The following is a 24,006-nucleotide window of genomic DNA, read 5'->3' as shown; positions in this document are numbered from 1 at the left end:
AGTGCAACCGGCACTGATTGATAAATACTGCAAACCTCTTTGGGTCACCAGAAAATCGTTCAGGCGGAGCCAGAGGTACATTCCCAGGTAGGTTGATCTGCACTGGATTCATAGAGGATGTTGAAGGAAGATTTGCCCCTGATGCGGGTAACGGGGCCTGTCCGGCTTTTGACTGTAGCAATTGTCTAGCAAGACCGTCTGTTCTCTCCTTGGAAATAATTAGTTCCCTTCTTAGAGCATTCGTTTCCTGACGAGCTGCATGCACTTCTGCCCTTAGTTCCCCAAGTAACCGGGCTAGGTGGTCAGTATCCGAGGTTTCCATAGCGCCTGGGCGAGAGTTTTGCGGTAGGCTTTGCGTTCTGTAACGCTCACCTGATTCTCGCAGAGGCGCCGGTCTTGACTGGGCAACTACCGTATCTTCAAAGGTGATGTGTAGCGCCCGGTTGGCTCTTTGGGCTGGACCTCTGTGCACTGTATGCCTGACTTCAAGAGTGAGATGTCTGCAGATAGAAAATATGGGATTAATGAACTGGGGTTATTGGGGTGTCCCTATCTCTTCCCTTTTTGGCTCTCCTGTAGACCCCCAAAGGTTAACGCTCTCACCTTAGGTAAGTGAATGCCGAGCTCTCCATCTGCCTCGGGGCAGGGTGCTGTAACCAGTTTCTTCACTGGGTAGGTAGCGCAGGCCTCTTGACTTCAGAGGACTGCTGTTCGTCGTTTACTGCACGAACGGTAAGTTTCGAGTAATTCTATTGTCTTTAAAGTCTTTAGTAATGATGTCTCTTGTTTTGCAGGGTTCCGGCGATGGCGGATGACGGGCTGAAGCGAGTTGAAGATGGAGTCCGTGTGATGAATAGAAGCGCCTGGAAGCACGTAAGTAAGCGCTTGTTGCCTGCTTCACGATGCGCTCTAACTGTCTTTTTATTTTGCAGGTACGAGTTCGGAGCGGCTGCAGGGTGCCGGAATACCCACTGGGTTAGATGTGGAAAGGAGTAATGGCACGTGAGTATTAAAGTTCCCCAATGTCTTTAAACGCACCTTGTTTTGTCTTTCAGATGCGGGATGCAGCGCCGAAGGCCTCCGGAGCGTGCGAGGAGTTGGTAAGCTTTTGTCTTTCAGATGCCGGAATGCAGTGTGAAGACCTCCGGAGCGCACGAAGAGTAGGTAAGCCTTTGTCTTTCAGATGCCGGAATGCTAACCTGTTCTTTCTTGTCTTTATAGGTGTTGCTGAAGACTGGATTCAGGATGGTAAGCTTTTTTCCCTTAGGCCCAGGATCCAATGCAGAAGACACGATGAGCGTTCTGCTGCAGAGGATGCAGAATAACGCAAAGCAAGATTCATCCACCGGGTGTGGTTTAAATAGCCTCCTGTAGTGCTTAGGTGTCTCCTTCCACAGCCACGCCTAGGTAAGAAAAGAGTTCTTGCCTTCCAGAAGAGTTCCAGTGTTCTGAATCTAGGGAGTGGCTCCTGCCCCACCCAACAGGAAAAGTAGTTCCAAACAGAAGAGGATCAGAGGCTCAACTGGCAGGCAAGTAAGCAGCATGGTCTGCTGCAGGTAAGTCCACCCAAGCATTATGAGCCCGGCGCTTCCAGCGCTGGGACTGGGCATATTTATGAGCCTGGTGCCACTGGCGCCAGGACTGGGTCCAAAAGGTCCCAATTGGGACTGGTTGGCACTCGGAACCTGGGTTATGGATCTGCTTCCAAGGGAGTTGGGAAAACCCTGACCTCTTGGAAGCAGAGATCATGACACAGGCTGATGGATACACTCTGTTTCATCCTCTTCATCATCAAGGTGGTGCATCTTCTTCAACAGGTTGGTGGCCACGCTGATTTCACCCTCTTCATCATCACAAGGTGTTGCAGTGACTGTGGAGTTTGAGTTGCGGCCCCGGTGTTCCATGCTGGGGTGCCTCTGCGCTCAGACTCATGAGTGACACTGAGGACCAAGGTGGCGCAGCGGCAATTCAGCGGCCTCCTCCACCCCCGCCACGTGCGCTACCTCAGGGGCAGCCTGTGCAGCAACCTCCACTTGTTCAGGCGGCTCCTAAAGGTCTTCCACCTCTTGTACAGCCAGCGGCGGGGCCCGTTGCTCCACAAATCCTTCCGGTCATGGTCCAGGTGCATACCCAGGCGGCTCTGCAGCCCATCCCCGAGTTTGATGTGTCAGGCCCACCATCTAGCTTAGGGCCCAGATGGAGAAGGTGGGTGGACCGTCTGGACATGTACTTTCGAGCGGCCCAGGTGGTGGATGATGACACCAGGCTGGCAGCCATGCTGTATTCGGCAGGACCGTCCGTGCAAGAGATTTTTGAATCGCTGCCGCCTGGGGATGGATCGTATGGTCAGGCGAAGGCTGCCCTGCAGGCTTACTTTTTGCCTCTTGCCTACGCGGACTATGAGCGTTTTGTGATGCTAGCGGCCAAGCAGAAGGACGATGAATCTCTGGACTCCTTCTATGGACGCCTGAGGCGTCTCTCCTTAGCCTGCGCCTGGGGAGATGCAGAGGACATGATTAGGACAATGCTTATCCAGGCGTGTTCATCAGGCAAGCTCAGGCGCCAGGTGCTACGAGAACCAGGCATCACGCTTCAGCGCATCCTTGAATTGGGGAGGTGCCATGAGGTGTCAGAGGCGAGAGCAACCAAAATGGAGGCAGGGTCGCGCTCCATCAAGACTGAGGAGGTATGTGCAATGTGGCGTGGTGGCAGGGGTGTCAGAAGGCCTGGAGGTGTTCCCCGAGAGAGGGCCGGAAGGGCAGGGGAAATTTGCATAAAGTGTGGATACGACCTGCCCCACCCAGCAGAGTGCCCGGCGGCAGGAAAGACGTGTGGGCGGTGTGGTTTGCCGGACCATTTCTCCAGGGTATGCAAGGCGGCCACGCCTGTGTTGGTACCAAGAGGCCCAGGGCGGGCAAGCTTCACCCGCCAGGGTCGGCCGCCCAACGTCGCTCAGGTGGATCAGAGCGAGGAGGACGCCCAGGTGGAGGAAGTGGAGGAGGACGAGGAAGAAAATGTGTTCTTTGTCTCGCGTGTGGGGGTCCTGAAGAGTAAGAACAGGAGACAGCCCAGGTGTGTAATCGAGGTGAATCAATCTCCCGTTCCGGTCCTCGTGGACACTGGGGCATCCGTCAATGTAATGGCACGGGGACATTATGATGTTATGGACCAACCCCCCAAGTTGGCTGCGCCAAGGGCCCGCATCTTTGCTTTTGGTGGTCGTAACCCTATTCCCCTGGACGGTGCGTTTGTGGCCAAGATGGAGCATGATGGCTCGCAAATTAAAGGACGGTTCTATGTAACACCTGTGAGCACCAACACGTTGCTGAGCTGTGCTACAGCGGAGGCCCTTGGTATTGTCACTTTCGCGTATTCTGTCTACTTGGAGGACATAAATGACTTGTTGGAGAAATACGCAGCACTGTTCAAGGGGATCGGACAGATGGTTGGAGAACCTGTGGGACTTCACATTGACGATTCGGTACAGCCCATTGCCCTGAAGCATCGAAGGGTGCCGTTTCACCTTCGAGAACAGGTGGATAAAGAGCTGGATAGCCTGGTGGATCTGGACATAATAGAGAAGGTGGAGGGCCCCACCCCCTGGGTGTCCCCCATAGTAGTGGCACGAAAACCCAAGCAGCCCGACGCTGTCAGGATCTGCGTTGACATGAGGCTCCCAAACAAGGCCATCAGGAGAGAAAGACACCTCACCCCGACGATAGACGACATCATTGCAGAGGTACAAGGTGCTCGCTTCTTCTCGAAACTGGACCTCAGGGCGGGGTATCACCAGGTTGTCCTCCACCCCGAGTCGAGATATATCACCACCTTCACCACACATCGGGGGCTATACCGTTACAAGAGGCTTAGCTTTGGTGTCTCCTCAGCGGCCGAGATATTCCAGAATATAATCCGGGGTGCCCTAGCGGACTTGGAGGGAGTTCTGAATATAAGTGACGACATTTTGGTGAGGTCGATCGAACAGAGGTCGATCATCTGCAGCGTCTGGCAAAAACATTTGAGAGACTGCAGTCCTTGGGCCTCACCCTGCACAAGGAGAAGTGTGAATTCCTCCGACCATCCATAGAGTTCTTTGGTTTTGTGTTCAAGGAGGGGGGAGTGTCTCCTGATCCCAAGAAGGTGCAGGACATAAAGAAGGCGCAGCCTCCGGAGTCTGTGTCTGAGGTACTGAGCTTCCTGGCCATGGTTACGTACTGTGGATGGTTTATCAAAAATCTTGCCTCCAGGTCGGAACCGCTCAGGGCACTAACGAGAAAGGACACGATCTGGAACTGGGGCCCACTGGAGCAGGCTGCATTTGACAACATCAAAGGCGCCCTGGCAGCTAAGGACACCATGGACTTCTTTGATCCCATGTTACCATCGGAGATTATTGTTGACGCCAGCCCGTTCGGACTGGGCGCCGTCGTGACCCAGGTAGACCCGGATGGGGGTGTCCGCCCGGTGGCCTACGCCAGCAAGGCCCTGTCAGAGGTGGAACAACGATACTCGCAAATTGAGCGGGAGGCACTGGCGGTGCTCTGGGTATGCTGGCATTTCCGACTCTATGTCCTTGGATGCCCGGTGACGGTCGTGACGGACCACAAACCGTCGCTGCCTATCCTGGCGGGGTCATCATCCAAGCCACCCGCCCGGATTGAAAGATGGATGCTCGCCCTGCTGGAGTATGGGCTCACTCTGGTCTATCGGCCTGGGGTGAACAACGCGGCCGATTACCTCTCCAGACACCCGGGTGCACCCGGCAGAGGAGACCCGGACACGTGCACAGAGGAGGCCGAAGAACATGTCCGGGTGGTAGTGGAGGCGGCGACACCGAATGCCATGCCTCTCCAAGAGCTTGAGGTGGCGGCAGCTGAGGATGAGTGTTTTAACATTCTGAAGCAGTCCATGCAGCAGGGCTCTTGGAAGTCGGTGCTGGAGGCCCTGGCAGGGCTCACTCAGGAGGCCAGGACTGTGCTGGAGCAGCTATGGAAAGTCCGGGAAGAACTATCATTTTCAACATCCGGGCTCCTGCTCAGGGGTGATCGGATTGTGGTGCCCCAGTCGAAGGTGGGCGACGTGATCGCGCTGGCACATCGTGGTCACCAGGGTGCCGCTAAGACCAAGGCCCGCCTAAGGCTGAAGGTGTGGTTTCCGGAACTCGAGCGCAAGGTGGATGATTTCGTGGCGGCCTGTGTGTGGTGTCAGGCGGCTTCTCCACTACAGCGGGAGCCGGAGATAGAGGCAATGCCTCGCGGGACGCGACCATGGGAGGTCGTCCATGCAGACTTCGGCTCCACCACGATGGGCACCCACTTCTTGGTAATAGTTGACGAATATTCAAGATATCCAGAGGTGGAATTTGTGGATTCAGTAGCGTTCGAGCACGTTGTGGTTGCTGTGGAGAAAATATTTGCGGCCCATGGATTCCCTCAGACGCTGTGCTCGGACAATGGGGCACCATTCCAGAGCGAACGCTTTTCGGAGCTGTTGGTGAGCTATGGGGTGGTGCACAGGAAGATCACTCCCCTGTGGCCAAGGGCCAATGGTGAAGCTGAACGGCTCATGAGGACCCTCAACAAGACCTTTAGAATTGCACAGGGGCAGGGACAGCCATTGCATAGAGCGTTGTACCAATTTCTGAGGGTCTATCGCACCACGCCCCATGCATCCACTGGAGTGGCCCCAGCGGAGGCCCTGTTTAGGCGTTGCCCGCGTGTGTTGCTACCCGAAGTGGGGGAGAAGGAACCGGGCGTGATCGATGATCAGCAGGTCGAGGCTGACCGAAAAACACGGATCGAGCAGGAGAATGCTCGGAGAGGGCTTTGCCCACAACGACTGGAACCCGGGGACGAGGTCCTCATTCGCAACAGACATCCACATGGAAAACTCTCTCTGCCCTATGAGCCAGAACCACTGGACGTTGTCGCGGTAAAAGGGTCTGTGATAACTGCATCAGACGGCCGGTCTGCGGTAACTCGAAATGTCAGCTTTTTCAAGAAGCTACGGGATCCAAGAACCGACCCGCCTCCTGAGCCCGACCCCGGGGAGCTCCCAGAGGACACTGATGAAACACCGGGCCTCACTGAGTCTCCGGCCAGACCAACACCTGTGGACAGATCACCCGTGCCGGAGGTGAGCAGGAGGTACCCCCAGAGGGCTGGGCGAGGGAAACCTGCTCGCCTCACCGATTACGTACTTGGACATTTGGCAGAATACTGTAGTGGTAATCACTGTTGAAGTAAGGGGACCCCGGTGGCTGGTAATAAAGGGGTGTTTCCGACAACGGGGAATGTTAAAATGTTATTGTTATGTTGTATCGTGTGCAGTGCATAGTTGTAGTGCGTGTTGTTTGGTCTCCTGGAAAAAGGAGGAGTGTGGCCCTGCCCGATGACGGGCACGCACGCGGCGGCGTGACGTTGCACGTCGCCGCCTGCAACATAAATAAACGGGGCGTTTCCCGGCCGCGCAGAGCGACCGGGAAGCCCGAACAGTAAGGACGTGTGTGAGGTGTCGTCCGTGCTAGCTGGGGGCTACGGGACCGCATGGGGGCATGGACAAACCCTCAACACTCCGCAGCCTGCCACTATCTCTGGACCTCCTTTAGCTGCTGTTGTGGGTCATTCTCCTCGTTGCCAAATGTTGTATACTTCCATTATACAACTATAGTTAACCTGATGCCATTAAATAATTCCATAAAACGGTCTGTAGGTCTGTACTTCTTTATTCCTATTTCCAACTCCTCCATATTGTTCCTTCCCCAGTCTATTCCTCCCTCCAGTTCTACTTCCGCTATATTCCACATTCTATTCAGTCACAACCCATTGGGCTATTAGGTGGCGCACTAGTGCCAGCTATAAGCCGAAACTAATGCATTGCAGTACATTAGGAAGAAATGGTATATGAGGAGGGATACAAAGCTGGTAGGTGTGATTTGGTGTTTACCCACCCATTGACTGCCCAACGCCATGTTAATCCCTGTGGCCATCCCCCCCCCAATTCCTGCCGCTCCCCGCCCAAAACACATCCTCCTAGGATCTCTTTGAGTTAGGTTTATCAAGCCTTCAGATCAAAGTTTGGACGCAAAGTGCCTGTCAGTTTTTTTAAAGCAGTCTTCTGAACATGAATGTCTGAATTGTAGCTCTAAAGGCACAACTGGTATAATAATGTCTTAACTAGGTCTGCCTTTGGCCAGGCATTTGCCAGGCACTGCTATTATATGTCCAGGCACTCACACCAATGTGCACCTGCTGCCGTCAATGCTCAGTTAATACCACTACAGCAGAGCCTGGCAAATGCTTTTCCCATGCCTAGACAAAAAGCCCAAACTGTTGGCATTGCCAATGCTTGTTTAGGGCTAGAGCCCTGCTCAGGGCTCCTCTCTTGGCTCCCTGCACTGGTTGTCCGTGCTTTCAATTCGTTGCAGGGGAATGGGAGAATTCCATGAAAAACATATGGATGGCTTTCACAACTTTCGTTGTCTTTCATACACTTAGAACATTTTTGCAGAAAACATGTAATTCTTTATGATGCTGTTAGATGAAAAGTGTTTCGATCATTTTCAAATCGCAAAATGCAACTGGAAGTCTGGGGCTGGGGTGTATGGGGGGGCGGAGGCTGGGGGTACTCAGGCAGGGTAGGGACGCATGCGATGTACCATTAGCCCCTCGCGTGCAGGCAATTAACTGCTCCCATTGTAGCCGGCGGCTGCATGTGAAATGTGCCCGTATGAGGAACAAATGGATTCCACTTTCCGAGCTTAGTTAGCCAGGAAGGAGTGGGAGCGCCACGCGCGACGAAATTACAAATGCCTGCTGTGAAGGGACAACATGAACACGGAAGACGGTGTAGCCCAGGGATGCCTCATTTTCTAACTGACAAAGACAAAAAGAGCGCGAGCAGCAGGAGCTGCTCCCCTGAAAGGAAGGGACGTGTAGGTGTAAAATGACTGCCGCTCTCTGCCTACACCTTCCTTTCAGCACTTGGAATGATTCATAACTGCAAAGAGGATTCCAATTTCGTGTTCCAGTTGAATGCCTAAAAGCATTTTTTATGTAACTTTTCAGAAATCAGTGAGCGCATTTATATGCATAATCTACACATGCCACGTTGATGCAGGATTTGTGATGGCCAATGTCTGCCAGTTGCCGAAGCTGGACATTCCGGCGTTGCGTTTTGGGTGCCGGCCGTTTCGGCGTGGTGCTTTTGGCGCAGGTCCCTTCTGGGCGCCCAAAAGACAGAGTGCCGGGCATTTGCACAGCGACTTAGATAATGGGATTGCATGTTATTCAGTGCGCACGTGTCCTGCATGCAAAGTATAGCAGAGCCCTCAACTGTAGACAGTTGCCCAGGGGGTTGATAGACTATTTAATAAAACCTGTTAACCCTTAGAATCCAGACACAGAGTCCCAGCAAAAATGTGGTCCAGGTGTCACATTGTCACTGATACAGCAATACTCTCTGAGCCTGAACATATGTGGGCTTCATTACGAGGCTGGCGGTAGTCGTGCCTTTAATACAGGCATGGCTGCCGCCGGTATTCATTTTTTTCCGGTGCACAGGAATGGGCAATTACCGGGTCTTTACGGCCTTGCCAGACCCAGTAAATGCACCTTCCTGGGTGCCGGGAAAAAATCTTCCCCATTCCCATTTGAGCGCCATAGGGCTCAATGGGAATGCGGAGGTCGGATGCCCCGGCACCGTTTTTAACGATGCCGGTGCATCCGACATGCTGTGCTTGCGGGTACCTTTCATTCCGCTAGGTCAGACCTGGCTGAATGAAAGGCACCCGCGAGCACAATTCAGTGTTTGCCGGACCGGATACAACGGTACCAGCAAGCTTACCGGTACCGTTGTATCCAGACCGGCAAGCTCGTAATGAGGCCCACTGTCTTGCATAGTTTATAAAATGTTTTCAACTAGTCACCCCTGCTAGTAATCAAATAGTCACCTCATTTCTCATTTCTATTTCCATGCAATGTAATGCTCTTTCATTTTCATGTTTGCACAGACTAGGATCTGCCAAAGGGCCCTCCACCCCCACAGCGCTTCAAGGCCATAACAATGGCAGTGAGCGCTATAAAAATATCAAATAACATAAGGTAACATATATGTTGACAGTAAGGTAGCTCAGTGTGCTAAGCTCTCACTTCAGATATCTATGGGCAGGATGAATTACAGTATGATAAAAGCAGTATTCTTAAATTGGATATTAATAACAACTGTTATTTCAGCACTTAAAAGTGGGAGGAATCTGACATCAAGCACTATATAAAAACCTGATGTCATTAGCATTAATAGATGGGTTCAGGTTTCTGATAGCATTCTAGAGCCATATACTGTACGGGTTGCCTCCATACCGAGGGAGATATGCCTCTCACTCTGGGGGCCCAGGCACCTGCTTGAGCTGCACATCTGAAGCGTTATGCTCATTTCCATATAGATGCCAGGGCACACATTCAGAGCTCATGCAAAATTCAGTTAATGCTCTAAGCAAACACAATTAAATCACTTATTATGTTAGTTCACAATGTGATGGATTGCAATGATTATCGGTGGAATATTTAATTCTCCACACGCGGTAATCAGCCGCTGAAGGTTAGCCCGTTAATCAAAAGCTGGCAGGAATAGGGCGCATGCAGAATCGAGGCATGCCGGAGGTGGCATAGCTTACATGGCAAGAGGGCAAAATTAGGGTGGCCAACTGTCCCGTATTTTGCGGGACTGTCCCGCGCTGGAGGCCTTTGTCCCGTGCTGAACGGGTAAAACTACGGCGTCCTTTCATTTAAAAGTCTGGCCTGCTTTCATTTAAATGTCTCGACCCAGGCCTCCTTTTTGTGCCTGCAGATCGAGCAGCTGCCGAGGCTCTTCCAGTCGTGCTGTTAATGCTCAGACACACGACTTAATTACAATGATAATCCTTTGTTAGTGGGGTTGTGATGGCCATGTTTACAGTTAAAAAATGTGTCCATCACCTCCAAGGACACACAAGTAGCAATGCAGTTAAGCCAGGTGTTAGAGCGTTTCAATATCAATTGGGGGCGGTCCAAAGATGAATGAAGGCGCATGTCATCAATGGCTTGCAGGCATGTGCCCAGCAAAAGGTTTGAGGAAGTTGCCAACCCTAGGGCAAATTGAGGGAATTAAGGAGACTTGGAGAAAAATACGTGGCACCACTACTCATGATTAAGCAATTATTTACTTGTAATTGAAAAGCCCTACTTACGTGTCAGCCCGTGTTAGCATTAAACCCAACACAAGGAACCTTCGTTCATCCTCTGCCACTATTCTCAAGCACCCAAAATACAGGACAGCCAAATTTGGAGGTACCACTCTTGATGCTCAAGGTCCCCTTCTATGGAACAAACTTCCAGCCCAGATGCGGCAGATACAGGACTACACTGTATTCAAACGTGCCATAAAAACCCACTTCTTCAATCTGGAATAACTCTTTGACCCTTCTTCTTTCTTTGCCATGTGTGTCTGTTTGTTCGTCCAGTTTTATGTGCGCCCTGAGGCCTACGGGCATGTTGGCGCATTACAAGAATTAAAATAAATAAATAAAATAAATTGGAAGGGTGGTTTGTGTGCAAAGTCATGGTACCTTGTCAACTTCCTCTTTAAGCGACACAGCAAACTTCTATTTAATGAAGACTACACAACATGTACATTATTTAAAGTTAAGAAAACTGTTTCGAAAATGTAAATTTAAAGGAAATGCATGAATACGTATAGAAAATACTTTGCTATAAAATATATGAAACAATGGCTGAAGTTTTCATTCCAAGAAATGACTGACCGCCAGTGTTGGTCAAGTTGTCTTTCGTTTTGTTTTTGGTAGTACAGCGTGAGGGGATACAAGAAGTGAGGGTGTTGTGAGAAATATACTGCCAATCGAATGGTGGTAAAGGGCACATTGTTTCTTGGCAGAGATTGCTAATGTCGATGACAAATATTGTCTTCCCTAATAAATAGGAAGGTTTTAACTACTTTCAGGCTAGCGATGAAATAAGCAGTACTGTGCAACTTTGTTGGGAAAGAGCAATTGTCGGGCAATAAACAGTTGCACAAAACTGTGAGACAAAAAGCAGTTATCCAACACAAACATCAGGTCATGAGTCGCAATTTACTTGAAACGTCCGTGCTGGCTTTCCTCCTCAACATGTGGGGTTCATTGACTTGGCGAAGAGGGTTATGACTCTATCAGGGACATAGGGCCTCATTACGAATCAGGCGTTAAGGGGTTAACAGCGCCGTAAACAGCGCCGACCCTTAACGCCTGATTACAAGGTCCGTTAGCGCCATGGTGATATTAATGCCTGCTTTTTGCAGGCGTTAAAATCCATGGCGCTAAGGGACCATGGTGCTAATTACGCCACCGTAATTTACGGTGGCGTAATTAGCGCCTTCCCCACTCCCATTATGCCCTATGGGGCAAAAATGGGAATGGGGAAGGGTAAAATGGGAAATGGGGATTTACCGCCCCACTCACCTGCCCGTGTCCATGCCATTAGACTTCCTGTTTGGGTCTCTTGGTGAAAGGCTTGACTTGCACTGGGCTGTGCTCTCCTCTGTAATCCGAGGACTGCTGCAATCGGAATGTGTCGCTGAGCTTGAACATGTACAGTGAGACTTCGTTCCTGGGCAGAGGATCTCTCCCTAGAACATCTAGTGCATTGGTGTAAGCGGGGAGCAGGTGTTAGCGGTCTCCCAATTGGTGCTGCCCGCGCGATGCTGCATGCAGAGAATCAGGGAGGGCACATATAAATTCAAGCTAGGAGAAGGCTGGGTCCCTGTAAATGAGCTGTGCTGTGCTTCCTTTTCCAAGCTTCCATGAAAAAAGACCGAAACCGTTCTGCACTCAAATTCGGTGTCCATCCTTATAACAGGGCAAGTGCCCTGGCTTGCACGTGTCATCAGAATGTGAGTGTTTGCAAAAGAATTTAGGCGTGCAGATCTCATGCATAGTGGTACCTGCTTATGCATAGTAGTGTTCTCATATTTTAGGGAGGGGGAGCACAGCAGTGGTATGCTCCCCTAGCCTACTGGGAACCATTGTGATTTTACATACATTTTAAGACTACAGCGGTGGTGATTTGGGGCAGTATAACAACTCTGTAGCATAGCATAACATAGAAGTAATGACTTCCGTTAGGCTCTGGTACAACTTACGTCAGAGGAAATATCACTGCCCTTTTTTTGCAGCATTTTGAATGGGGCAAAAGAACCTCGGACCATCCCCCTCCCCCTTCTATGCCGCCCACCCTCCGCCACCCAAAAATCCTATTCAAAATAGACCCTTACACCACACACACACATGCTAAAAAAAATGCAGTCAACAAGGTGGCAAAAGGGCGTTCAGAAAATGCAGTGAAAAGGCTGCTGTAGATTGGGAAAATGAATTACTTTGCAAGTGTCAATGTTTAATCCGCCTGTCTACGAACACATGCATGTGCTGAACACTTGCTAACTATTGTTAACCATTGAATACGAAACGGTAACAGGTGCACCTGCTTTTATAACTAATCAGACTTTGCCGTCCCATTCCTTCACTGTTTGCACGTGACACCCCACAGAGCTAGACACGGTAATGTTTAAGAGCTGCTTCCCAATGGAGTGGCACACAGTCAGCGAGTTGGCAGGGGCTGTGAGAACAAGAGGGAGACCATTAGGAATGCACACAGGTGTGAGCTAGCCCCCTTCTTTTCCCCTTCTCTGACCTCGTGGGCAATGATGCCACTGGACATAGCAAGCAGAGGTCCTGGCAGGCAGCACCACTAGCAGGAGGACTGAGCAGAATACCAGGCTGATGGTCCCTTTGGGTGGATGATTGTCTACTGGGACACAGCATGAATGGAGAAGAGAGGGCACACACAGGGGATGTTTTTTATAAATGCTTTAAAGCAGAGGGGAATCAGTTACCTTGGTTTAAGGTACAATTGATAGTAGGATAGTAGGCCAGACAGAAAAGAGGACAACTGGAGCTCCACTCTCGGTGCTTTCCAGATCTTGTGCAAAATCACTACCATTCACACTGGTACCTGGTCTAGGAAGACTCTAGAGCAGGGGTCCCCAACCTTTACGTTAGCTAGAGATACTTGTAGTGGAGGTCAACAGTGGAGAGCTACTAGCGGGCGATATCAGGGTGGGGATATTTATAAACCTCTGAATTTTTACCAATATTGTTTTGCCCCAATTATTTCCTCTCTATAAACAGATGGAATAACTATGCCTTCACGATTATATTAAGAACTTCAAAAACCTCTTTGTTGCATTATTATATATTAGTAGCTGTCTCAAAAAGACAGATATTTGTTGGACTACCACACAAATATCCTGTAATTTTTGTGCCCTTCCTTTGCATTTTATACAGGCTTTCTACATGGTAGGCACACTATTGTTTTCCAAATGTGCATTTCACACTTCCATAAAAAAAAAGTAATTTCCATATTGAAAAATGCTGCTTGCGTTCACTAGTTTTCATTGAAATGTTTTTTGTCAGACACCACACATACTCTGTTAATTGTGTGCCCCTCTGTGTTTTAGCACAGGTTATATTTATAAAGATGTTATATGCTTGTCAAACTGGTTAATAACAAATGAATGCTTCTGTTGTGCTGACAGCTGTTTTTAGGATATGAAACTGTGTGTTCATGGGTGCCAACTTTTGATTTTCACTACAGGGGCAGAAATATCCCCACCTCCGTCCTGAATATAAGCAAGCAAGCAGCCCAATCCATACCCTGGCCAAAAACATTTTATAGCACTTGTTATATGCTTCCAGTGCTATGAAGACAACACTCAGCTCATGTTCAGGCTACCCTCAGCATCCTCTTCTCCCTCTCTCATCTCTGACTGCCTGTCCGCCACCCAGGAGTGGTGTGCCGCCAATCATCTCTGCCTTAATGCCAGTAAAACTGAGATTCTCCTCATTGGAACACCTGCTCCGTCCTTTCCTGTCACTCTCTAGCCGGCCTACATTGGCCCTCCTCCTGCTCCCACCTGTGAGGCTAAAAACCTTAAGGTCACTTTCGACTCCACACTCTCCTTCTCTCCTCACATCTCTGACATCTCTAAGAAGTCACACTACCAGCTGCACCTCCTCAGAGGCATTCTTCCTTTCCTCTCCTTCCCCCAGAAGCTCACTGTCTCCAGGGATCTGGTTCTCTCTAGACTGGACTGTTGCAACAGCCCCTTCCTAAATCTGCCTGCTTCTACTCTCCGCCCTCCGCAACGCATCCAGAACAGGACTGCGAGACTTGTCCTTGGCCTCAAGCCCAGGGATCGTATCTCTCCAGGACTGAAATCTCAGCACTGGCTCCCAGTGGCTGCTAGGATTAAGTTCAAAACCCCCTGTATTGTCCACAAGTCCTTCTGGGGCCTGGGCCCTCAATACCTTCAGCTCTCTCTTCCAAAATATCTTCCTTCTCAAGCTCTTTGCTCATTCGCCTCCAACTCCCTCAGGGTCAGTCGCTTCTCCAAGCAACGAGTTGGTGGTAGATCTCTTTCCTCTGCTGAGGCCTCCCTCTGGAACAGCCTCCCTGCTTCCCTGAAACTTGAGGAGAATCATCTCCGGTTCCAGAAGCACCTCAAAACCTTTCTCTTTGCTTCTGCCTTTTCTCCTCCTCTCCCCTGCTGACTTCCTGCAGATACGGAAACTGCACTGGTCACCTGCACTGGTCACTTGGCAACCCCCCTGCTCTCAAGCCCAGCCCCCCCAGTTGCACACCTGCACTGCCTTCCTGGCAAACCCCCCGCACTTAGGGACTGTTCTGTACCCCTACAGTTCCACCACTAGCACTTGACACCTGATGTCTGCACTACCCTTGCACTTGCCACCAGCTGGCCGGACGCTACTTATTGTCAGTTAATATCCCATGTACTGCACTGTCCCCTTCCCCTCGCACTTTCCTCCTTTCCCCTTCCCACGCACTTGCGCGATCTGAATGACTCCTGGCCTAGTAGGATCATTGTCTGTCTTATCTCTGTTCCCCCTCCCTTGCCTCATCGCGCCTTGAAACACTTATGATATGATATGATACAGCATTTAGTTTTGAATATATAACATTTCAACATCGGTCTGTCAACCTGCTGAGCTACCCTGGTAGGCTTCTACTGTACAGCGTGTCTATGGATCGCTTAATGTACTAAACGTGGGTGTACCTGTGTCATGAAAGTGATTTAAAGTGGAAATGTACAGTATGGAGTTTGGAAAGAAGCCACATGAAAGAAATTGCACAATTTTTTAAATATTATTTTGAACATTTCCAGGTGAGCGGCAGTGCTACTGTGATATTTTCACAGCGTGGTCACAATGATCCTGATCCTGCCCCAGCCCCAGCCCCTCTGACATCTCTGGCAAACAAGAGCAGCTTGCTTAAGCAAGACAGTGTCGGGGCGCACAAGGCCAACTCTGGTACTACAGGCAGCCTCGAGAAGCAGAACATGATACTGACATCTGTCAGGGAATTTACAAGCAGCTCTTTGTGGCACAGCAGCCAAGCTCCCTGCCCGCAATTGGGACGACCAGGGTTCAGATCCTGATCAAGGAAAATAGCTGCAAAACACAGCATTGAATAATTTAACTTAAAAGTCTTTATTTTTCAGTATTTCCAGCGGGAGCGACTGAAGAGGCTCAGGCGAGCTACTAGTCGCCCGTGATTGACCATTTGGCGACCTCTGCTCTAGAGGCAAGCCAAGTGGGCCGCATAGATCTAGAAGAGCCTAAGAAGTGTGGGGTACATTTACCCACGTAGCAGAATTCCCATCCATCACCAATCTGCACTTTAGCAGTTACCAGCAAAATGGCTGCGGTGGCACTGTTGAGCACTATCGCCTTGCCTTAAAAATGGTGTTTTGCAGTCACCAAAATAATGGCTGCGCTGTCTTTGCCAAGCACATATGGGGCAAGATGGAACCGGGGACACACCAAGAAAGGCTGCCAATGTTTTCTGATGTGCACCAAAGAAGAGAGATGAAAAGCAGCGCTGCTTGGCTGCTAGCTCCAAACTTTCCCATGAAAAAGGAAATATTTGGCATTAAAATGATGGAGCCTGATGTCCTTTTTCATCTGTTCATCAATACACAGTCCTGATCCAGTGAGACCCAGCTATGCCCAGCCATATTCAGGTTGTGCTCCAGCAAAAGATAGCATTTCTCACTGAATGACAGGCTGTGTCAGGCAAAATCTGTGAAATCACAACCAACTTTACTCCAAGCCGTACTGAAAAACGCTTTACTTTTTGCTACAAAATGTCCCAGATAAACTCTTCAAAAGAAACCCTATATCTCTGTGCATATGTCACTTTCAAGAGATCTTTATTTGGACAGATGCTTGTGCATTGGAAACATGACAGGGGCTTTGGAAAGATTCAGACAATTAATGTAAGGAGGCCACATTTGAAAGTGACATCCCTGCAGAATTAACCATGTGTAAAAATGGTTGCTTTTTGCAAACAATAAAAATGTCTTTTTAAAAATGTAATGTTGGATAAGGCCCTGTCCTTGCCTAGAAATGTAATGGGGGGGGGGTGGGGGTTTGCGTGAAATCATATAAGGGACATTTTATTTCAACAGACTTGCTTCTGATTCAGAAAAAAATAAATAAGTTCATAAATAAGTGCATTTACAGGGGAAGCCACATAACACGTTTTCCTGCTTGGCTTCAAAGGTCATTTGTTTGCTGGGAAGAGGCGTTGCCGTCCCTCAAAAGGAACCACCCCCTTGGAAACTCTGAAATGACCAAGAGGAAGCATATCACACGCTCATCAGACTTTGTGTCTGGGCTTGAGCCTGATACAATAGATTCCATGACACTTAGGTGTGAAATTGCAAATAACACCTCCCCTCAACTTCAACTGGGGGACTTCACAGCCAACTTCAGACCAGCCTTGGAGATTATGCCCTTATTTGGAAGACAATGCTGGCCATCTGGCTCAAAAGACTATTTTAATTAATACATTTTAAGACTGTTATTTCTGCCATTGGACAATGCAGTAATGCAAAGGTTTTACAGTTTAAATCCAATTTTTGTGGCTTTAAATTAAGACGTGGTAGCCTTCACTAGCATGTTGGGGATAGAAATTACAGAAAATTGTATATTATGAGCAAAGCGTATATGGTGCCACTTTGAAATTCAATACTAACATGCCTTATGATAATAGGTATACATCTATAAAGTTATAGAATTTTTAGGTAAAATATTTCTCACGGAAAATGACAAATAATTATTAGAAGGACGAAAAACAAGGTCCTACAAATTTGGGAGTGGAAGTATTATGTTCTGTGTGGAATGTGCAATTTGCCCCTATGATTTGTGAAAGCGCCACAAATGTAAAAATTTGCCATTTATGTCAAAAATGATTTTTGGCAAAATTAACTATGGGAGGGCATGGGCATTGTAAGCACACACCATAAAAACTGATGTCATGTCCTTGAAGTCCAACCGGCTGACAGGAAGGCGGTAACAGTCATCCATGGCTAATCCAGTTGTTAGAGGCATGTCCAGCCTCAACCCACCCCACCATATAATCATGTGATGTCATCCGCCTTATAAAAGGGGGAAGCTCACAGAGACAAACACGCTCTTCTGAATTTTCCAGCGCCGGAGTATCCAGACATTTTATATTTCATGCTGCAAGATTCCAGACTCAATTGCCAGGAAAGGGACAGTTGATCCAGGCCCTCCTATCCAGGCAGAACCACCCTTCAGAACTAAACCCCATAACAAAATCCAACTAACTCAGGGAGAAAAGGGGAAAAGCTATGGTACCCTTTTTGACAGTATCCTGTGACTAGACAGGCTTTTGGCCCACTACCTGCATGCCGCTCTGCCGTGACCAGACCTTTGCCCAGCTGTTGTCTGTTAGGAGAGCTCGCCGCTGTGACCAGTGACCAGATGTTGCCTCGCTGTCCAGAAACTCGGTTGGCTGTCCCGAAATCCCAAACTCAAACACTGATTGTGAGTATTACCCCATCTCATAGGAACACATAGCCTACCCCATCTTGATACCTTGTCTTTGTTCCACCTTCTAAATAATCCCATCCATACCCTGATAACTTGTTTAAGATAGTCTGCATCCTCTGTGTATTCTGTTGCTTGATTTTCTAGTGTTAGCGCAATTCTTCCACTTATTTCTGTCTTGCGTAAGTCCTTAGTCCTATTTTTGATTAAACTAATTAATTCCCACATAAAGGGCCACACGGCACAAAGGGTTTATACTTGCAAAGTAACCTGTGTCGCGGGCGGTGTCTCTCTTTTCTAGCCATTAAATATAGTTTTTGCAAGACTTGTGCTTTCCTTTGTAAACCAATTTTTCTCTGTCAACTGCTTTTATTTTTAAAACCGAATTTCCTGTCACCATGCAAATCTCATCCAGTTATTCAGCTAGAGTCACTCTTTCACTTTTATATTATCCCTGTGATGTGTAGCTATCACCCAGCATAAAAACCGCATTCTGTTCTGTCTATTTCACCTGTTTTTGAAACCGTTTTTGACATTTAAACCCGTGTCATTTAGTAAATGCAAAATCGGTGCGTGTGATTTTGGCTGCACTGTCTTGTCACTTCAAAGTTGATTTTTGAACTGTATAGACTTTGTTGGTACCTTACCTCGTAGTTGCTAGTGTTCTTGCATCCCTGATATTGTGGTAGCTCATATTTACCTCATTTATTCCACCGCACATTTAAATAAATTATTTACCAATTCCGAGTGTTATTGAGGCAATTGCAAAGGTTTTTGAATCCGATTATGCCTCTCATTTCATGGGGGAAGGTCTTTGCTGCCTAGCATTCCTGACTCCTTGCTGTTCCTTTCTATCCACTCAAAATTCGATTAGTTGGGGTTTGAGGGAGCATTGAAGGGGGAAATCTTAACTTGGGTGCTATCTACCCGAACAGTAAAATTGCTCCTATTCATCTGTGCTTTGGATATGTTCTAGTAGAAGGTCAACCAAGTGTATTTCATCAGTTTACGTTGTAATTATTAGCCCATTGGTGATTGCTACCCAATATTAAAATTGTGTGTTTTAAAATTTAAAATAAATAAATATTGTATTCCCACCAACCGCCTGGTTCATGGTCCATTGTGACCCGGGGTATTTGTAAAAAGGGGTGTGTGATGGGTTGGGTGCCAGCTCAATCTGAATTCTAGGAAATAAAGAAAAAGTATTCTAATTGAGCGCTACATCCTAGGCTAAGTGCAAGAATCCTGGTCTGGAGTGTGACGCCCGATTAGAATGCTTAACAGCTGTCAGGCTGCATATGTCAGGAGTGGCTGCGGGGTGCGAGACCAGGCTGGCGCCGGCAGATAGCAAGGAAGTCTAGAGCGGTAGCCGCATATGTTAGGAGCAGCCCAGAAAGAAGGCACATGCTGAGGCAAGAGAGCTTGAAAGCCTGGACCATTCTGGGAGTGGTATCTGTAGGAGTTGTCCAGTTGGAGCAGGCCAGATGGAGGAAGAACGAACAGAGAGGGCAGCCTTACCTGCCAGGGGTGTCCACAGCTAGCAGGAGGCCAGATAGAGACCAGGGGAGCAGAAGAAGGTGGCCACATATGTCGGGAGGAGCCACCAGAGCAGAACTGAAGGACAAGAAAGCAGCGGGTGCATGACTGAAGCTTCAGAGTGTCAGAAAGCAGAGAACAGGTGACAACGGAGAGCCACATAGGAGCTTAAATGCTGCATAAAGAACCGTGTTGCCATGCAGGTGCACTCACGTTCATGGCTCCTAAATAAGCAGGCTTCTTTTTCCTCCGGTATGGGGACCCACCCACAAACCAGCACGCCTAAGGTCCTGACAAACATATTTTTCCCTTTACATGGTAATCACCAAATGGGACAGCATCCACAATTTGCAAGGTCACACACTGGCACTCTGCAGTTCACATCAACAAGAACGGCAGCCGTGTCCTTGGAGGAGAAAAACACATTAGTACACGTCTATATTTTGACTGCCCTTTCCTTAAAAAAAAAAAATCTATAGCGCAATGGATATTTTGTAAAGGAAAAATACATCATTTCATGAAATTCATTTTCCTTTATGTTGTATTTTTCCCGAGAATCAGAGGGAGATCCCTGCTTTGTCTTTTACCTGTTCATCATTGTATCAATAATGAGCGCAGGTGGAAACAGGGAAGTTGCATGTCATAGACGTCCTGCTGCAGGCCGCAGGTAAGCCTTCATTCCAATGGGCAGGGGTCAAGTCCTAAAAATTAAAGTGGGGGGACTCATCAACAAACGCAATGGGATGTGACGTCGCCAGAAACTATCATAACAAGGTGAAATATACACATTTCATTAAATTGGCTTTGCATAACCACCCAAATTGCATAGGAGGAATGGCATTTGCCTTTCATAAAATCAACACACACACAAAACCTAGACAGTATATTTTCTTCTTATAGTGTTTTTGGAAACATTAAAAGGTGTGCATGTTTTAAACTACAAGAACCAAAACAGATGTTTCCCCTGGACCTTGCAGTACCAAAATGGGACATTTCACCTTTAGTTGTTTGTTAGTTTTCATCAGGCTATATAGTGCAGTGGTGAAGTGTCCGGCCTAAAAACCTGATGGCTGTCGGCGTTAATTCATAAATTCAAAGAGGGCATCCAATATTTCGCTTTCATCTGGGGGACTGAGTTCACCCTCTAGATAAAGTGAGTGGACTCCATTCCCCGCGTGTACCCTCAACTTGAGCCCTGTCAATGGGTGTGTTTGAAGCAGATCACAGAGGCAACATAAAGTAAGGAAACATGCCTTGAAACACTTATATGCACGTTATAAATGCCATATCATGTCATATCATATTATCAAACATGCACAGCCTGCAAAACGGTCACCATGGTGCCCAATTTGGTTCCTCATTACCACAACAGTGCCCAGGCAAACGAGTGAAAAGCAACATCCTTTGGATCAAACCCAAACTCTTCTACCATAAGACCTAAAACTACACCTAAGACATTGATAACAGACACAATAGGGTTGTGATTCGAATGACGATGTAGCTTTCATCAATAGTACAGGAACCCACCAGCGCCAGCAGATTAATAAATGTACCCATTTTGCATTTGCTGAAGCTCTTTTTAGATCTAGAAACAAATCATATAGCCTCACACAGTTCCATCAAACAATTGAGCATATATCTTCTAACTAGAGGGCAGATGTGAGACTTCTGCAGCTGTTCAGTGACAGGAAAGGAAATCTCGCTTTTGGCAACTTTCCATCCATAGTTTCTATGGACCCCCATTCTTTTTGCTTTGTTTTTTTTTAACCTTTTCTAACTTTTTGAGGGGGAAGTAAAGCCTTCAGCTTCACCTCTGCTGCCTCTTACTCCTTTGTTATGGGGAAACTGATCTGTCCTTCAAACAATCATTACTGGGAAACTATGTTTCCCTTTTTGTCTTTTTCTTTTAGTAACCTTTTAACATTGCACACAGTATTTCACAATGCAGTTCAATAGTACATTTTTGTATCACCCTAGCCTTTTGCACTTGGTATTTTTGGTTACTTGTATAGGTGCCTAAAGACAAGCTGGTTGCAGTAATATTGTTATCATTGTTGTGTTATTCGTACTGTTCACATTCGTGTTTACCATTTATGGCTACTTTTACAAATATCCAATAAAATAAAATAAATAAACGTGGCTAGTACCCTAAAATGACTATGTCACAAGACTTTCACTTGTTCTTGGGCCATATTATTGTTTGGCCTTCTTCCTGACTTGCCAGGTACAAAAATTCCATATAAGGTCATGCACTTGCCCGGGAAAGCTGCTGCTTTCACAGGCTAGTAAGGCATTTGTGTGTGGATCAGAAAGGGGACTCTCTGGTCCCATTCCAGATTCCGGGAACCACAGAGTCTAGGTGTGGGACATGAGTAAAACCAATAGTTATCCCAGATTGGACAAATTCTGGCTGCTTGAATGGTGCTGATCCTTACAATTGGTGGGCCTGTACTTATTTCAGGCAGGATTTTGGATAATAAGTTGAATCATGAGGCAATTTCCTCAGATCTGTGTTAAAGCCAAGAATCCCTCATAGAAGAACAGCTGACTGAAGATCCAAAAAAGATTCCTGAAGAGGCCCAACATCCCTTCCTGGCCCAGTGAAGACCTGTTGAACTACCTGACCTGTGTGGTGCTTCAACCTCATGACTAGTAAGACCAACCAGGCTCGATGTGTTCTCAAGGGAAGAGCCATCCTGAGTCTTCAGAAGTGTCCATTGACCATCCCTTGACCATCCGGTTGACTGTCCAGCTCTCCAGTGGTCTACTTCACAGGAACCGTTGGCATTCTGCATTTGCAGCCAGGACTTTGGTGGTCGCCAGCCTGTGGTATAAGTCACCTTCCTGCCGAATTTCAGGGGGCTATATTGGTGCATTCTGCATTTCTTCCTCGCCAAGGATTGTACTCTGCTCCTGGTTCCCACTGGAAGAATCCTTTCACCCGCAGCTCCTGGGCACCTATCACAATAACCAAAAGTGGAAAATCCAACCTGCAGTGAACCATCCACTCCTTTGGGAAAATCAAAGTCAGGGACTTAGTAAACCCCCATCCTGAGAGGGGAGAAGTATCTTCCAGGAACACTTCTATTTTCCAATCTTGGAAGGTCAAAGATCTGGATAACATTTCCGACAGGATCTTAAAAGAGCCTTGGACTCTATAGATGCATCACTGTACTTTGAAGAATTTTTTGGCAAGGGAGCAGTTGTCAAAGGTAGCATCTGCTCAGGAGTGGCACTAAGACCTGGAAGGTTCAAAAAAACTTCTGAACCCTGGTTCTACCAGAACCTAATTCCGCTACATAGAAACCACAGAGTCACAGAACAGAATTGAAGGAAACATAGAACAGCGAATCACGCTGAAATGGGTAAACAGCAACAGAAAGAATATAAAAATGCAATTTTTAGAGCAAAGTCTGATTTCCTACTTACTTAATAAAATGGAGGCTGCAAAAAAATAATCAAGAGAACTTTTCTCTATTATTTCTAATTTCTGACAGCCAAAATGCTTATTTTCCTCTATGGGTCCTTCTTTGGAACAGGTCAATGCATTGATTCAGGAAAAAATTTCACTCAAGAGTCCAGTTCTCTAAGGAATCTCCCACAGTGATAAAATTGGGAACTACCCAGTGTGCTTTGCCTATTAAATTCTCATTAGTATTGGGGGATACTATTCAGTCTTTATTGGAAAGCTTGAAGCCTACCAACAATGTACTTTTCCCACTACCAGCGAGTGTTGCAAAACGGCTGGCTCATGAGATCTCACCTTTGATGACTACGTTCATAAATAAATCTTTATTACTTGGTTCAGTACCCCTGGAGCTGAAAAGGGCTACTGTTATGCCCCTCTTGAAAAAATCTAATCCGGACCCTGAAAATCTTCCAAATTATTTGCCCGTTACCAGCCTTCAATGGCCAGGCAAGGTATTGGAGAAGATTGTTACAGCCCATTTGCAGTAATCTGTTGAGAGAGAGTCGTTATTAGACTCTCTCCAATCAGGATTTCAGCCAATGTTTGGCACAGAGACAGCACTATGGGCTGTCTGGGATGACCTCCTGCAGGTGGCAGATCAAGGAGAATAATCTCTATTAATCATGTTGGATTTCTCTGCAGCATTTGATATGGTGGATCACCTTATCTTACTCAACCTCCTCAGAGAGATTAGAAATGTATTGGAACAAGCCATTAAATGGTTTGATTAATTTCTAACTGACCGGCAGGACCAGGTGAGATTGGGAGGGATCATATTGGACTCCCTTCCTCAGAACTGCAGAGTTCCCCAGGGATCATCATTGTCTCACCTAATGTTTTATTTATACCTGTGCCCTTTGATGGAAGCATGAGGTTAACTTCGATTCCTATGCTGATGATACCCAGGTGTCCATCAAAATAGGTAATGTGGATGAGTCATTTTTGAGGGTCAAACAGTGTTTGGATGAAGTCAGTAATTGGATGTCTTCCAACTGGCTTCAACTAAATGATAGTACAACCGAAGTAGCGAAGCTCAGGT

Source organism: Ambystoma mexicanum, chromosome 4p, assembly GCF_040938575.1.
Source record: "Ambystoma mexicanum isolate Mex_15411 chromosome 4p, UKY_AmexF1_1, whole genome shotgun sequence".
NCBI classification, from domain to species: Eukaryota; Metazoa; Chordata; class Amphibia; order Caudata; family Ambystomatidae; genus Ambystoma; species Ambystoma mexicanum.
The sequence above is the reverse complement of the archived record's forward strand: the minus strand, read 5'-3'. Positions refer to the sequence as shown.